General features: G+C 41.0%; 1 protein-coding gene across 1 annotated transcript in view; it reads right to left on the bottom strand.

Moving 5' to 3' along the window:
• anne (polyamine-transporting ATPase anne boleyn) overlaps positions 1–1,320 on the bottom strand; it is a 73,436-nt gene extending 72,116 nt beyond the window's left edge. Inside the window, exon 1 of the mRNA XM_089241527.1 lies at positions 898–1,320. The gene's annotated coding sequence lies outside the window, so the exon portion shown is untranslated. The remainder of the gene's footprint in view (positions 1–897) is intronic.
• Between the last annotated feature and the right edge of the window lie 14,138 nt (positions 1,321–15,458).

Genomic DNA, 15,458 nt, shown 5'->3' with positions numbered 1-15,458 from the left:
GCACTTGCTGCATGGGGTGGCAGACCAGTGAGAAGGGTCGCAACTAGGGGGAAGCAGGCGGGGTCTGGTGCCGCGGGTGCTGAACCAGAAGGGGTGCCAAATTCCCCCTTCAACTGATTCCTATACATGCAAGTGCCGTTGAAATTCTGGCTTGCCCGGGGTGACAAAGTATCTAGTTGCGGCCCTGCCAGTGAGTGAGGCATGCACCTCCCTTTCCAAGTCATCATAACAAAAAGAAAGCAAAATCGCATGCAGCCATTAGGCTATTACAATATAGATTGAATAATTATTTATTATCGAAAGTTCATACACCAAGTCCCAGAAATCCGCCATACATCGAGATCCAGTGAGGAACGTGATGTTACTGCAAGTCCTCTGTTGTATACCGAATAAACATTTGGCTTGGTACAAGTACCCTTTGCCCATTGTGATAAAAATCCTTCAATTTGCTCCACATGTAGGCTACTAGGTGCGTTTTTTTCGGATGATTAAAAATCTACTGTGTAACAATTTTTAACTCATAAATTTACCATCGACGCGAGTTAACGAGCGAGAACAAAATATTACAAAACGTTAAGCTGCTAATATGATTGACGTTCGTGGCCTCCATATGGGGTGTGGCTGACAGGGCTTCAAACCCCAGGCCCTCCACCAGAGACATTTGCTACACTATAAATCTACTAGGGGAGGGGGTCCCATTGAACATTTTTTTCTAGGGGTCCACCAAAGACCTCAGCCTGGGTGGGCAGGTTGTAGGATATGATTTGGGGGGACACGTGTGAATATATTAATATGATCAAATATAGCATGGATCTTAGCAATCATGTTACATACATTCAAGGACATGCTTGAATTACATGATCGTGACATCATGATGAGTAATATTCGTACACGTACCTGCCTGGCGGTTCTCCAACGAGTCCAGCACTTGTAACAACTTTCATTATTTGATTCGCCCGAAATGATAAGGAAAAAATAAGGAAAGGGAAGCGCCACCTATTTATTGCTATTTACTTTATCTGGTAACCAAACACACCAAATTTAGCCATCGAAAAATTACAAACAACAAAATAAATAAATAAAAATCCTTCCGTGCCCCACAGGAAATGCACAAGGGTTGGCACCGGAAACGCGCACGTGTAGGATCCTCGAACCAATTCCCGCTGTATAACTGTTTGTATGGAACAATAAATGTTATTTGCGATCTTGATCGCGAAATTTTTAGGATAAACGGGAGATAAACACAATTTAATTGATCCACACCCAGATCTATCCAATATGATTGATCGTAGTCAGTCCCATAAGTCAAATCCGGATCTAGCTCATAGCGCTGGGTCAAGATCGGGGATGAGGAGAGCCGAGTGGACAAACGTCGATGGGTGAAATATAAGGAAATTTACTTTTTTTAATAAAAATATTAAAACTCTTAATTTATAAGTATTTACGACAAAACTAATTTTTTTATGATATCAGAATGCGATAATGATTAGGGATGTCGGATTTGTGAACTCCTAGGGAAAAACGTTTACTTTCTTTTGACAAGGTCTTACTCATTCCTTTCACAACAGATGGCGTTACTATTCTGGAAAACAGCAAGAGCTTCACGCATCGAGCTTACTGGACGAACTATGACCAACATCATTCGTTGGAAGATCACGTGACTCGGTAAAAACACGCAGAAATGCCCCGTATTAAATAGTAGTTCAAAACAATAAAAGAAACAATTAATTGCAATATGGATAATTCCAAAATTAATGAAAGACAATTTCGGCATTAACGAAAGCTCTAATTTCAGCATTAATGAAAGGTAATTCCAGCATTAATGAAAGGTAATTCCAGCATTAATGAAAGGTAATTCCAGCATTAATGAAAGGTAATTCCAGCATTAATGAAAGGTAATTCCAGAATTAATGAAAGATATAATTTCAGCATTGATGAAAGTGATAATTTCAGCATTGATGAAAGTGATAATTCCAGAATTAATAAAAGATAATTCAAGAATTAATGAAAGATAATTCAAGAATTAATGAAAGATAATTCAAGAATTAATGAAAGATAATTCCAAAATTAATGAAAGATATAATTCCAGAATTAATAAGAGATAATTTCAGTCACAAAATAAATTAAAGTGATAATTCCAGAATTAAGGAAAGATAATTCCAGAATTAAGGAAAGATAATTCCAGAATTAAGGAAAGATAATTCCAGAATTAAGGAAAGATAATTCCGAGGTTAACGAAAGGGATAATTCCAGCATTAACAAAGGATAATTCCAGAATTAATGTAAGATAATTTCAGCGAGTAATAATTTCAGAAAGTGATAATTCTAAAATTAATGAAAGTGGTGATAATTCCAGCATTAGTGAAAGATGACTCCAGAATTAATTCTGGAATAAATTTTTTCTGATTCCAGAAAAATTCTAGTTTTAATGAAAGAGATAATTTCATTTCCAATATAAATGAAAGCGGTAATTTCAGCATTAATGAAAGATATAATTTCAGCATTAATGAAATAAATAGTAATTAATAAAGGAAATAATTCCAGTATTAATGAAGGAAACTTTTTAATCTTTATAGATGAGTTGTCTATATATCCTTTTTTTTTTTTTAATCTTTAAAACGCAATATTTAGAGACTGAACTGTATGCACATTTCAGTGGAGAAATTGCCAGGCGGGAACTTCGTTTTCACCGAGTCACGTGATTTCCTTGAATTCGATGTCGCTGCCGTCGCGGCGGCTGAATGCTCCCTCCAGTAATATAAGCTCGGTGGCTTCGCGACTACTACTACTAAGCCATACATGTACCTCGTCCATATTCCTCTGCGGAACCCCTAACGAATTGATACATGGAATGTGCGTATACATGTAGTGAAACCTGACGTGAAGTTTGTTTTCTGTGTAATGCTTGTTATGTGTAGTGCTTTTTTTTTTCAAACCGAGCACAACTCAGGTCTATCGCCATAGGCAATTTACTACCTAGTGAGTTGTGCCGGAATTGTAAGCGTGTGTACTTAACAGTGTGAGTGCGTATCTAGTGTTATGTATGATATTTCAGTGCCGCCATCTATATCTCAGAAGTGAAGTGAGTGATGTGTGGTGACTGAACATTTATACTGTTTGTAGGCCCGTTGCTCTCTGTGGCGAGACTTTTTAACGGGGAGATCGGCTCGCATTTGTGCCTCGAAGTTGGGAACCACAGAAAACCAACTTCAGCCGACCACGGCTTCACAACTAGGGTAAGCAGACTTAGAAACAGAAAGGAGGACGCTTGCGCACGCAATTTATACCCCGTAGCAACTTTACTTCTCCTAGTTTCCGCAACAGATGGCGCCACTACTATGACTATTAAAAAAAAAACAAAAAACTGTCACAACAATAATTTTTCGCAACTAAAACAGAACCGCTAAAAAACAGCAAAAACATAATAAAATTCTGGGAACAAAAAAGCTTTCGTGGCCATCAATGTAAGTTACAGTTACAATCAAGTTTTCGGGGTTTTTTTGCCGAAGTGATGTAGGAGCATTGGTATGCATTGGTCAACACCCTATACTCTTTGTCTTTCGACGTTCCTAGGAATTTCGACAATGCGTGTTGGAAAAAAAAAAACCCACAAAAACACTCATATCAAAGAGATACAGTAGAGGTCCGTTAGTTCAAGGACAGCCCACAATCATTGGAAAAATTGTGGCCATAACGGACTTCTCGTTATAAGCGGGCGTTTTTTGTAACGCGTTAGTACTTTTTGATAATCACCTGCAAACCACTCGTTATATCCAAATATTCTTTATAATAGACTTCTACTGCGTACATGTTTCAAAGTAGAAAAAGAAAAAAAGAAAAATTATTCCGGGAATCTGAAAAGGAATAGAAAAGGGCGAATTTTCCGAAACGTAGGAGCAGGGTTGCATCGATCGATGCAAGATCTAGATGATTGGTCAACTGGAACAAGTACGCATTTTGGTGCCCTTGGAGAGCTTGACGGGAGAAAGTTATTCGTAAATATTAGGATTAAATTTAGAATTTATCTATGCAGGGTATTTCAAAATAAAAATCGCCGAAATGAAAGGGCAATTCGAGCATACCAAAGTCACATAAGAATATAGGTGCTCAAATGCCATCTGGAAGCAGTAAACGCCATTTAAAATGTTGCGTAATACAGTTGACGCGCGATAAAACGAACCCCCCCCCCCCCTCTCGTCCAGTCAAAAACCGGTGCTATATTGGAAGGGTCGTTATATCGAAACGAAAACATAGGCTATATGATAGTCGTTATATGGAAACGTTTGGGACTTATCCAACCGGTCGTTGTAATGGAATGGTCGCTATCAGACCATTTTATAAGAAATTCAAACTGGTGGGGCACTAGAAAAAAGGGCACTCGAGGCGGAGTAAGTTCCAGTGTGTTCCGTGCAAATGACATAGCAGGCGAAAATTTCAAATTTTAATAAAAATATTAATTAATAAGGTTATTAACTAATGAAATTATTAATTGTTAAACTCATTAATTAATTACAACTCTCTCTCTATGTTACTGCATAGCTAGGGTGACCATACGTCCCGTATTTCCCGGGACAGTCCCGGTATTTTCTGTTTTTTTGGCTGGCCCGACTTTTCGGAAAAATTGTCCGGATTTTTCCCGTATTTTACACGAAGCCTACTTGAATTTTTATTCTTTATTGACGTCAAAGATTGACATTATTCTTCAACTCGTAAATTATTTTATGATAATTTCAATTATTATGAGAATATTAATCTCCCACAATTCCCTTGGTGAACGTTTTTTTTTCGTGGAATATCCTTTAATCCACTGCAATTTGCAATAATGCATCATTTCCCGCCATTGTGATTATTTTAATAATATTTGTATATTTCGCCTAATTTTAATAATATTTGGTTTTGGCGTCGTTTTTGGCGATGTCCCATATTTCTCTCGAACAAATATGGTCAGCCTATGCATAACAACATATGCAAAACAGGGAGGGCGGCGATGTACAAACATGAAAAAAAGCATAGCAAGAAATCTATCAGAAGTTTAGAGAGCTTGCTGCAATCAAAAATTATGCACAATGGGGATAATGACACATTGTGTTGGCATTGATTCAAAATAATATAAAAAACGAGGTAGGAAATTATTACAAGTACAACAGGAAGCAAGATGATATTGTATAGCAGATGCAGAAAAAAAGTGACACCACTGAAATTGACCAAACCAGAGTTGTCCCCTTTTTTATCTCTAGCTCGTGCTACTTGAACTCGATATGTAGTATTTCCAGTTTGATTCATACTGGATGTGCTGCCCTCTAGGTTAGAAATTAAAGACGACTCAAGCGGTGATAGCAAAATTAGGATTTGAGAAGCAGAAATTTTCATTCAGTTAACTGTTAACTAACTGAATGGCAAGTTCAGTTCGTTTTTCGGAGCATAAGGAAACGTCCAAAACAAATGACCAAGAATGAAGCAGACGACAACATTCAATACAGTTCCTCACGAGTGAAGCCCACAAACTGAACTGAACGGCCAGTTCAGTTCTTCCTACAGGGCATAAGGAAACGTCCAAAGCAAAGAACCTAGGATAAAGCAGACGACAGCAAAAATTCAGTACGGTTCCCTACGAGCACAGCCCACAAACTGAACTGAATAGCAAGTTCAGTTATTTCTTCAGGGCACAAGGAGACGTCCAAAACAAAGAACTTATCGTCATTTTGATATTTAGAAGTTCGTCTGCAAGTTCACGAATTCATCGGTAGAGATACCGCTCATACACCAATAGGTCTTATCAGGGCCGTAGCGTACCTTCTTGTGGGCCCATTAAAATAGAGAAAATTATGCAAAATAAGTGTACATTTTTTTGTCAGCCCCCCCCCCCATTCGACTCCGTGTTCGGAAAATTCACCGACAACAGTTCGACACGAAGCTACCGAGTCCGTGAGCAGGTGAGCGAACGAGCGAAATAGTGAGTGAGCGAGTGAATAAGTGAGTCGGTGAGTGAGGGACATAGACATTGGAACCTAGGGGATGATGCCATTCGAGGTCCCCAATAATTTCTGATAAAACAATGAAATGCACCATCCTCCTCCTGCGTAAGCGTTCGAGTCCCGTATATACGGGACGATCAGCAATTTTAAGGCCCTCTAATGTTTTCTTCACGTCGGCGCCTCTGGTGAGGGAGCGAGTAAGTGGGCGATAGGGTAAGTGAGCGAGCGAGCGAGTTACCGACTGGGAAGGCGAGTGACTCAGTGACTGGGTGAGTGAGGGGTGAGCGAGGGAGTGCATGAGTGGACGAGTGAGTGAGTGAACGGATGAATGGGCGAGCGAGCAACGGATCCCGTGAGTGGATGAGTGACGGAGCGAGTGAGTGGGCGAGGGGTTTGGCGAGTAAGTGAGCGGGTGGGTGAGTGAGTGAGCTAGTGAGTCCGTGAGCGGGTGGGTGAGTGGGAGATTGGAACAATGAGTGAGCGAGCGGGTGAGTGAGTGGGAGATTGGAACAATGAGTGAGCGGGTGAGTGAGTGGGAGATTGGAACAATGAGTGAGCGAGCGAGCTACTGAGTCCCATGAGTGAGTGGGTGAGCGAGTGAAATAGTGAGTGGGTTAGCAGGTGAGTGATCGAGTGAGTGGGCGAGCGAGCTACTGAGTCCCATGAGTGAGTGGGTGAGCGAGTGAAATAGTGAGTGGGTTAGCAGGTGAGTGGGCGAGCGAGCTAGTGAATTCGTGAGCGGGTGAGTGAGTGGGCGAGTGGATGTTCGAGTGGGTGGGTGAGCGAGCTACTGATTCCTTGTGTGGGTGACTGAGGAAGCGAGTGAATGAGCGGGTGATCAAACGAGTTACTGAGTCCGTGAGAGAGTGAACGAGCGAGTGAATGGGTGAGTGCGGGATTGATCGAGTGAGCTACTGAGTCCGTGAGCGGGTGAGTGAGTGGGAGATTGGAACAATGAGTGATCGAGTGAGCTACTGAGTCCGTGAGCGAGTGAGTGGGTGAGCGGGCGAGTAAGTGAGTGTTCGTATGAGTGGGCGAGAGAGCTACCGAGTCCTTGAGCTAGTGGGAAACGCTTTAATTATAAATATGTAAGGAATGAAAAGTATGTTGAAAATTGTATCTCCTCTAACATTTCCCAAAAAGAAATGCTATTTTTTTTATTTCGTTTTTTGAAGCTCTAGTTTCATGAGTCAGTTTTCGAAAATGTTTTTTGTCACCCACGAGGTTTTATGCGCAAGTATTGGATGTTTGAAACGAGATAACCTCACACAGCTTTTGAACTCAAGCATGGCTTTAAACAATAAAAAGCTGAGGCTCTCTTTTACCAGTTTTGCTGATGGAGAAAATTAAACTTATCTTTGTATTCACTTCATTCCGCTAATGTTTTTTCCAGCATCAGTAGTAGCACATGGGTCTGGGTCATATTCCCGAAGGTCAAAATCCCCCACGGTTAAAATCCCGAAAGGATCGAATTGAAAATTTTAGTTTCACCGTATACGCCGCACTTCGCAATTTCTGTCGAGATTTGCGAGGGGCGTTCTGGGGTGCCGATCAAGATGATAAATTGCGATCAAATAAAATTTTGAAATTTTAATTTCACTGTATATGCCGCACTTTCGACTTTCTGTCCTGATTTGCATTCCTCCCAGCAAGGGGCGTTGGGGCTCCGATAAGGATAATAAATTGCGATCCAATAAATTTTTAAAAATTTTGATTTCAACGTATAAGCCACACTTCGCGGTTTCCGTCGTTAATTTTATAACATGGTTCTTTGTTCCTACCTTGAACACTGCTGTCTCCTAAATTTTTCAACGGGGCAATTACCCTACTTCTCCAGTTCCCGGCCTACACTGGGCGAAGGGGTTTTATGCTTTTTATTGGGCCCCACTTGATTGGAAACACCTGCTAATATATTTAGATTCTGAATGTCGAATTTTTGAATAGGTAGGTCTCATTGTCACGAAGCCCATTCTGCACTTGAGATTCCCGTGAAATGCCCTGGTGAACCCATGCGTTAAGACGGTAGTGGCCCTGACTACATGCAGTGAAGGCTGATAGTGCAACAGCCCTGGGGCCTCTCATGATGAATCTATATTTATTTTTACATTATAAAATTGGTAAATTAGTTATAAATGTGATAAAAATTCTCTGATTTTTATGATGATTTAATTACCGGAAGCAATTGCTTTGAAACTGATTTAAACTGAAGAGATAATTTCAAAGTAGTTAAATGTCTTCAATTATTTCGGCCCCCCTACTTAACCGGGTTCCCCAGTGGCCCATTGTACACTGTATTAAGCCGTTGTAAATTGCCGACAGAAAGTGCTGCTTATACGGTGAAAATTAAAATTTCAAAATTTACTTGATCGGAGCCCAACAATGCCCCTCGCCACGAGAAACGCAAATCTCGACAGAAATTGCGAAGTGCGGTGTATACAAAAAAACTAAAATTTTCAATTCGATCCTTTCGGGATTTTAACCCTGTTGGGATTTTGACCTGTTGGCCCATGACCCAGACCCATGTGCTAATCCCGCTGGAATGTTTTTTTTAGCATCAGTAGTAGGGCATGGGTCTGATAAGCACAATATGCCCTCAATAAATATAGTGTGTTTTGAACGAAAATTACAATTAGTAATTTGCCGCTGTGGTGGTCGAGTGGTTATAGTGACGGACTCGCGATGCGAGGATCCGGATTCAAACTCCACAGTGGTGGTCGGCTGAAGTTGGTTTCCTGTGGTTCTCAACTTCAAGGCGCAAATGCGAGCCGATCTCCCCGTTAAAAAGTCTCGCCACAGAGAGCAACAGTCCTACAACGATAAATCATTCAATCATAACACTTCACTCATAGTTAGAAAACTGGTGGCAGATGGCAGCACTACACATAACAAGCATTACAGAGAAACAAAAAATTTCACGTCAGGTTTCACTACACGTACACGCACATTCCCGCATGTACCGATTCGTTGAGGGTTCCGCGGGAGGGGGGTGTGGGCGGGGTGCATGTGTGGTGTAGCAGTAGTAGGTAGAGCCTCCAAAAAATGGTTCGGGGATCCATGATGTTCTTAAGTCAGCCACCTCGTTGGGCAATTTGCCTGTTGTGGCGTTGCATTTGTAATTTTCATTCCAAACATACTGTATTTAATTTATAATTTTTGACATAATTTTCATTCCTTACATAATTATAATTAAAGCGTTTCTCAATCACTCATTCCCTTACTATTTCTCTCGCTCACTCACTCATTCACTCACTCACTCGCTCACTCACTCGCTCACTCACTCATTCACTCACTCAGTCGCTAGCTCACTTACCCACTCACCAACTCATTCACTCCCTCACTCACTATTTCACTTACTCGCTCTCCCACTCCCTCGCTCCCTCAATCACTATTTCACTCACTCACCCACTTACTCGCTCCCTCACTCACTATTTCACTCGCTCACCCACTATTTCACTCGCTCGCCCACCTGCTCATGGAGTTGATAGCTCGCTCGATCACTCCCTCACTCACCCATTCGCCCACTCACTCGCTCCCTTATTCATCCACTCACGGATTCAGTAGCTCAGTACCTCTCGCTCGCTCACTAACTCACTCATTTGCTCACTCACCCGCTCACGGACTCAGTAGCTCACTCGCCAACTCATTCGCACACCCACTCGCCCACTCAATCGCACACCCACTTGCCCACTCACCCGTTCACACGCTTACTTGCCCACTCGCTCGCTCGCTTACTCTCACCCCTCACTGGCTCGGGTGCTTTGGTAAGTAACTGGTTTCACTGAATTCGGAAAACAAACAGTCCCATGGGTCGCGAAGCTGATCTTTCTGTTCAATTTGGGTCACGGCAGAGTAAAGTTAAGAACCACTGATCCAATCACACTACTCATAGTTGTCCGCCGAAAATTTTCGGACATTTCACTGGTCCTTGGACCCAAAAAAGATTTTGAATCCACAGCGTTGATAAACGCTGTCCTATCACAGTAAAGCCTCTCTTTTGCGGACCAGTGGGACAAAAAAACTCGTCCGTATAAGAGGGGAGTGACCATTAATCAGGGGTTTGAAAAGCATACTTTTATTGTACACGCGGAAATTATTTGGCCGCAAAAGAGGAGTGACCGCATCTGGGTGGGGGGGGGGGGGGCAAACCTTTATGAAACTGAATGAATGAGATAGCAAGACAAGCTGTAATGAAGATTCAATGATTATGAGACTTTATTGAATTTTCCCTCGCGTTCCTACAATAGGATTCCGGGCAATCCTTGCTGTTTGCAGTGTTGCGTCAGTTCTTTTCGGAAACCACAGCCGTCGACGGCTTCGTCGTCGCGCTGGCGCTGTCCAATGATCGCAAGAGGTGGATGGGAATCGGACGTATGTTTATATCGAGGTGGCCTTGCTCGAACAACATCATGAACCGGAACCCCGCTTCGTTGCCGTGTTTCGCCAGGACCCTCGGCATCATATCGTCGACGGCCTGCTTCACGTGCGACGGCGTGACGGCGCCGTCCTCGTCGGATATGTCGCTGCACCTCTGGGCGATCTCGCGGGACAGTCGCCCGATCCAATGGGCCACGTTCTTCTTGACGGTGCTGGAAACCTGGTTGTCGGGAAACAAGTGCGTGTAGACGGCTTCGACGGACGGGACGTAGGAGAACGGGCCCGTCCTGCTGGCGTTCCTCCTCTTCTTCGGCAGCCTCGCCGGCTGGCCGTTCATGTACGTGATGGCGCCGGCCTTGAAGAGCTGCAACTGCTTCTGGCCCTCCAACATGGCCAGTTCCATTAAATTCTGGCCCTTGATCGTTTCGTTGATTGCTTTGCACGCCGCGTCCATGTCCGTCGAGGGCTTCGGTTTCGAATAGTGGGTGGCGTACACGGTGTAGGTGTCCAGCAGCTTCCTGTTGAATCTCGTCATAAACCTCGCAAAAAGCCTCAGGGTGTTCGTTTTGAGATGCAGCTCGCCCCCGTGCACTTTCTTCAAGACGCCCGCAAGGCTCGAAACGAATCTGATGCTGTCTTCTTCATCTCTTTCCATAGTCAGGTCCATACCGAAACGTGATCCAAAAGTTGAAACAAAGTAATTTCGCTGGCCGGGATGAGAATTTATGACGGGGCAAAAACGTCTAGTATCGGAAGAGAATTTCGAAATGTTTCCGCTGTCAAGGACTTTTGGAGTGAACTGTTGGAATGAATTCACCCAAACACTCAGTAACATAAAAGAACGATATTTTTAAACAATGCAGTATTGTTCAAAAACTCGAAATCGGATGTCATTCTTGTAACAATGGAAAAAAAATTCTCCATTTTTCTTTTGCAACAAATGCGATACTTTCAAATCGCAGGTGTCGTGAGCGTTTTCTTTTTTTAATATTAATGGAGAGCGACATTCATGTCATGTCATATTAATGGAAATTTTCTAGAATTTATCTTTTTTCTGGAATTTTGAATTTCTTTTTCTTCTAGAATTTTGGATCTATTTGTTTGGATGTGCCATCTTAAGGCATGGTAACGGCCCTGGGGCCGCAAGCCAAGAGGGGCCTCACAAAAATGAGATCTGATTGAAATCTTCGAGAATTTGTTTGGTAGGGCCTCAGAAAAAATCAATTGGCCCGTGGGCCCATGATACTCTTAAGACGGCCCTGCTATTGATTTCTTTTTACTGTAGGGTTTTTTCTATAGTTTTGAATTCCCCCCCCCCTTTTTTTAGAATTTCTGATTTCTTTCTTTCTTTTTTTTCTAGAATTTCAAATATTTTTATTTCTTTTTTATTTATTTTAAAATTTCTTTTCCTCCAGAATTTCCTTTACCTCTGGAATGAGGTTTTTCTCTTTCTCGTTAGCCCTGGGTTTTTCGAATAGACGTCATAATCAGCATCACTTTGAGCGAGGTTTCTTTAATTTAGATTTGATTACAATTATTCAAGATATGCTAATTTTAGAGAAAGAAATCTCGATATTAATTTCTAAAGAATGTTAATTTTAATAGTTTAAAAAATTGAACTTGTCAGAACTATTACTGTATTTAACAAGAGTACAATCAATTATATTACGATGTTGCTAAGTTCTTGGGAAGCATAAAAAAGTGCTCTTCAAGAAACGAGTTTTCTCAAACGCAGAGTTATAAACATATTCCCAAATAACACACCCACAGAGATTTCGCTATTCAAGATAACTATAGTACATAATAGAGAACAGTGTCCTTTATTCACGTCTGCTTGCTGTATTATGTGCCGACACACTACGGTTCGGCTGGCGCGGTTGATCTTATCAGCAACCGTGGAATTTCGCGTGAAACACACACTGCTGTTAGCAACCGGGGTTTTTTATTTTTTAATGTCACGTGACATCTCGGGATTGGCTAAATTATTTTCGCCAAGCTGAAGTTGGCTCCAGCTAGCATGCAAATTCGTGCTCATAAGCTGCATTGCAGTAAAACCCCCTCTTAACGGATACTCCCTCTTTTACGGACAAATAATAATTTACAGTTGTATAATATATAAAAGTATGAATTTCAAACCTCTTTTTAACGGTCACCCATTTTACATGGATTTCATTTTTTTGTCCTGTCCGTGTTCACAAAGAGGAGGGGTTTTACTGTATATACTAATAAAAATATTCATGTAATGAAATTTAATTTTCTGTAACAATATTTGACGTTTGAAATTAATTCAGGAGTTGAAGAAAGACAGCCTACAAGTTGACCCCTTTTTGATGCTTTTACGATTCGTGACCAAATCGCACAAATTTTTTTATATATGATGACTGGAATCATCATAATTTATTTAAATAACATATGTTAAAAACTATTTAAATAACATATGTTAAAAACTATTTAAATAACATATTTTTGAAGTTTAAAAAAGTTGGCCATGAATTTAGCACGTTTTTCTTTGTAATTAAAGTAGATTTCCAATTAATTAAATTTCTAATTAATGGAAATTAAGCATAATAATTGTAATTTTGGGAAACCCCATATGACCAAAAAAAAAAAAAAATCAAGGAAAAAATTGTTTTCACCTATTTAAAAAAATATATATTTCTTTTGATGGTCAGGAAAAAAAAAATTCAGATAGGAAATCGGAATGAAATTTCTGAAAATTTCATGTTTTAAAAACTAAAAAATCAAATTTTAAAAAACATTATGAAGGGTCGTCTGAAGAGTATTATGGGTCCCCCAGGCCAAGTGGTTTTTAGGAGGCCCTACATGGTAAATCCTTTAAAATTTCAATCGGATCTCATTTTTGGGAGGCCCCTCTTCTCTTCAGGCACCCGGGCCGTGCTCGGGTGGGCCCATGCGTTAAGACGGCACTGACTGATGCCCCGAACTCCGAACCAGACAGGAGCGCAAATGTTAACCTTTCATCTCTCCTTCAATATTAAAAGGGGGCGCCAAAATGCGTGCTTGCCTCGGCTGACCACGCATGTCGTTGTGGCCGTGTACATCAGTATGTATGTTGCAGGGTTTAAAGTACACACAGGGCCGCAACTGGATACTTTTTTAACTGGAGCTAGCAAGCTTTCGGCGTCCCCGTATAAGGAAAGGTTAGAAGGAGTGGTGTTAAAGGGGCAATTCGGCGCCCCCTCTAGTTCAGCACTCGATACAGTGGACCCGCTCGCCCTAGTTGTGGCTTTGTGTGTGTATGTAAATTAAAAACTGCTTGAAAAGAACGGTAGGTGTGAAAATTGTCTTAGTGCACTCTTTTATATTACCCGTGTGGTGTATATCTAGTGCGGCCTAGAAACAACAAATAGTAGATTCAGTAGTGCCAGGAAGAGACAAGAGAAGAGATGAATCTGGCAACACGAGGAGTTGGCACTTTTGGCTAGACCACGCTGTACTGATAGGACACTCTTCCATCGCTTTACTAAAAACATGTAATTGTTCTTATATTATGTTAAATTAAAAAAAAAAGGTTATAGTAGATATATAATAAAAAGCTGACTTGAGTTCTTTTCCGACGAACTCCCAAACCCGCATACAACGTTTTGCCTAGATCAGCGGTTCTCAATCTTTTTTGACCCACGGAGCCCTTTCCAGTATATAATTTCTATGGCGGAGCCCCGTAGGCCTATTTTTTATTTATTCATCAAAATTACTGATTTATTTTTATTCAAAAATATTAATTATTTTTTTCAAATTTACTGGTTCTTTTTTTATTTTCCTCCAGGGCCGCGGAGCCCTTGGGAGTTCACACGGAGCACCGGTTGAGAACCGCTGGACTAGATGGTTTTTTTTTCATTGCAAAAACAGCAGATAGACAGCCACATTCATATACGATACAAAAATAAATAACAAAAAGACAATAATGAAAGCAAAACACACAATGCAGCTCTTAGGGACATATTTCATCCCCGGTTCATACTTAGGCTTTTAATAAATGTTTCAAAAGTTTGATATGGAGAATTTGCAAATATAAAAATATATTCCTTCAGATGTCTGATTATTTTTACTTCTAATTTTTTATGAATTTATTATAAATGGTTGGGCCCCGTGGTAATTTGTACTCTTTGGATGAGGTAACTAATTGGTCTTTTGCTAACACGTTATAATCGGGATCCAATGCATCTCGGTTTTAGCGTAATCACGTTAGTTTATGAATGTCATTATAACCGAGTTTCAATGTATGCTCATGTAGGAAAGCAAAAAAATTTCACTAGTTAGAAAAATTTAATTTTTTCTTCATTGGTTTTTTTTATTGTTATCAGTGCAAAAGCGCCAAACAAAGAATTAGTTTCCGTCGCATGGAACTTCACCATACAGTTCCTCGAATTTGTCTTCTCTCATTTTTTTATGGCAGCCTGAGAAGGAGAGCAATTCCTTTGTCCAGTGCATCCGAAATCCCATCACCCTCCTTGTCAAACCACTTAATAGACAATGGAAGAGAGCAACCGCAGGTCCAGCCGAACCGTCATCAGGGAGCTCAAGCCTTTGCAATACATGATGGCAGCTTTCCGGTTACCGAAGGGCTAGAGAGCAGGGGCCAGGTGAGCGACCGAACCATCTACACATGCATGTTCAATATGACCACCTTGGTTTTCTACTTTCAAGTCTACCAAAAACAACCTGTAAAACTGTCACATCTCCAAGACTGAATCCATCATGTTCAAGAGATCAATGCAGAATTACCGAGTTAATCTACGGAAATCAGCTGATAACAAAGAGGGAGAAAAACAATGATTTCTCAAGCAATGGTGCCACCTACACATTCAAATTGTTGTATTTTCTAAATTCATCACCAATGCCTGTTGTCCGAGATTTAAATGATCAGATGTAATGTAACTTACCATGCCACCCTCCCACAAGGCTGACTGAGCTCCAGCCCATCCCCACTCCAAGACGTTTCTCATTTTTTAGTTTTCATTCTATGAATCGACAATGGAGGGTCATGAAAAATCAGGCCTAAAAAGGCCCTGGTGCAGGATATGGGTGGGGGGAGACATACGATACTTGTATACTTGACAAAAAAAAAATGTGAGACAAATTCAAAAA

The sequence above is a fragment of the Pholcus phalangioides genome, unplaced genomic scaffold (genome assembly GCF_987345545.1).
Source record: "Pholcus phalangioides strain wild (caught in Gottingen) unplaced genomic scaffold, Ppha-v1.0 ptg000014l_1, whole genome shotgun sequence".
In the NCBI taxonomy this organism is placed as follows: domain Eukaryota; kingdom Metazoa; phylum Arthropoda; class Arachnida; order Araneae; family Pholcidae; genus Pholcus; species Pholcus phalangioides.
Note: the sequence above shows the minus strand (reverse complement) of the source record. Positions and strands in the feature narration are given on the sequence as shown.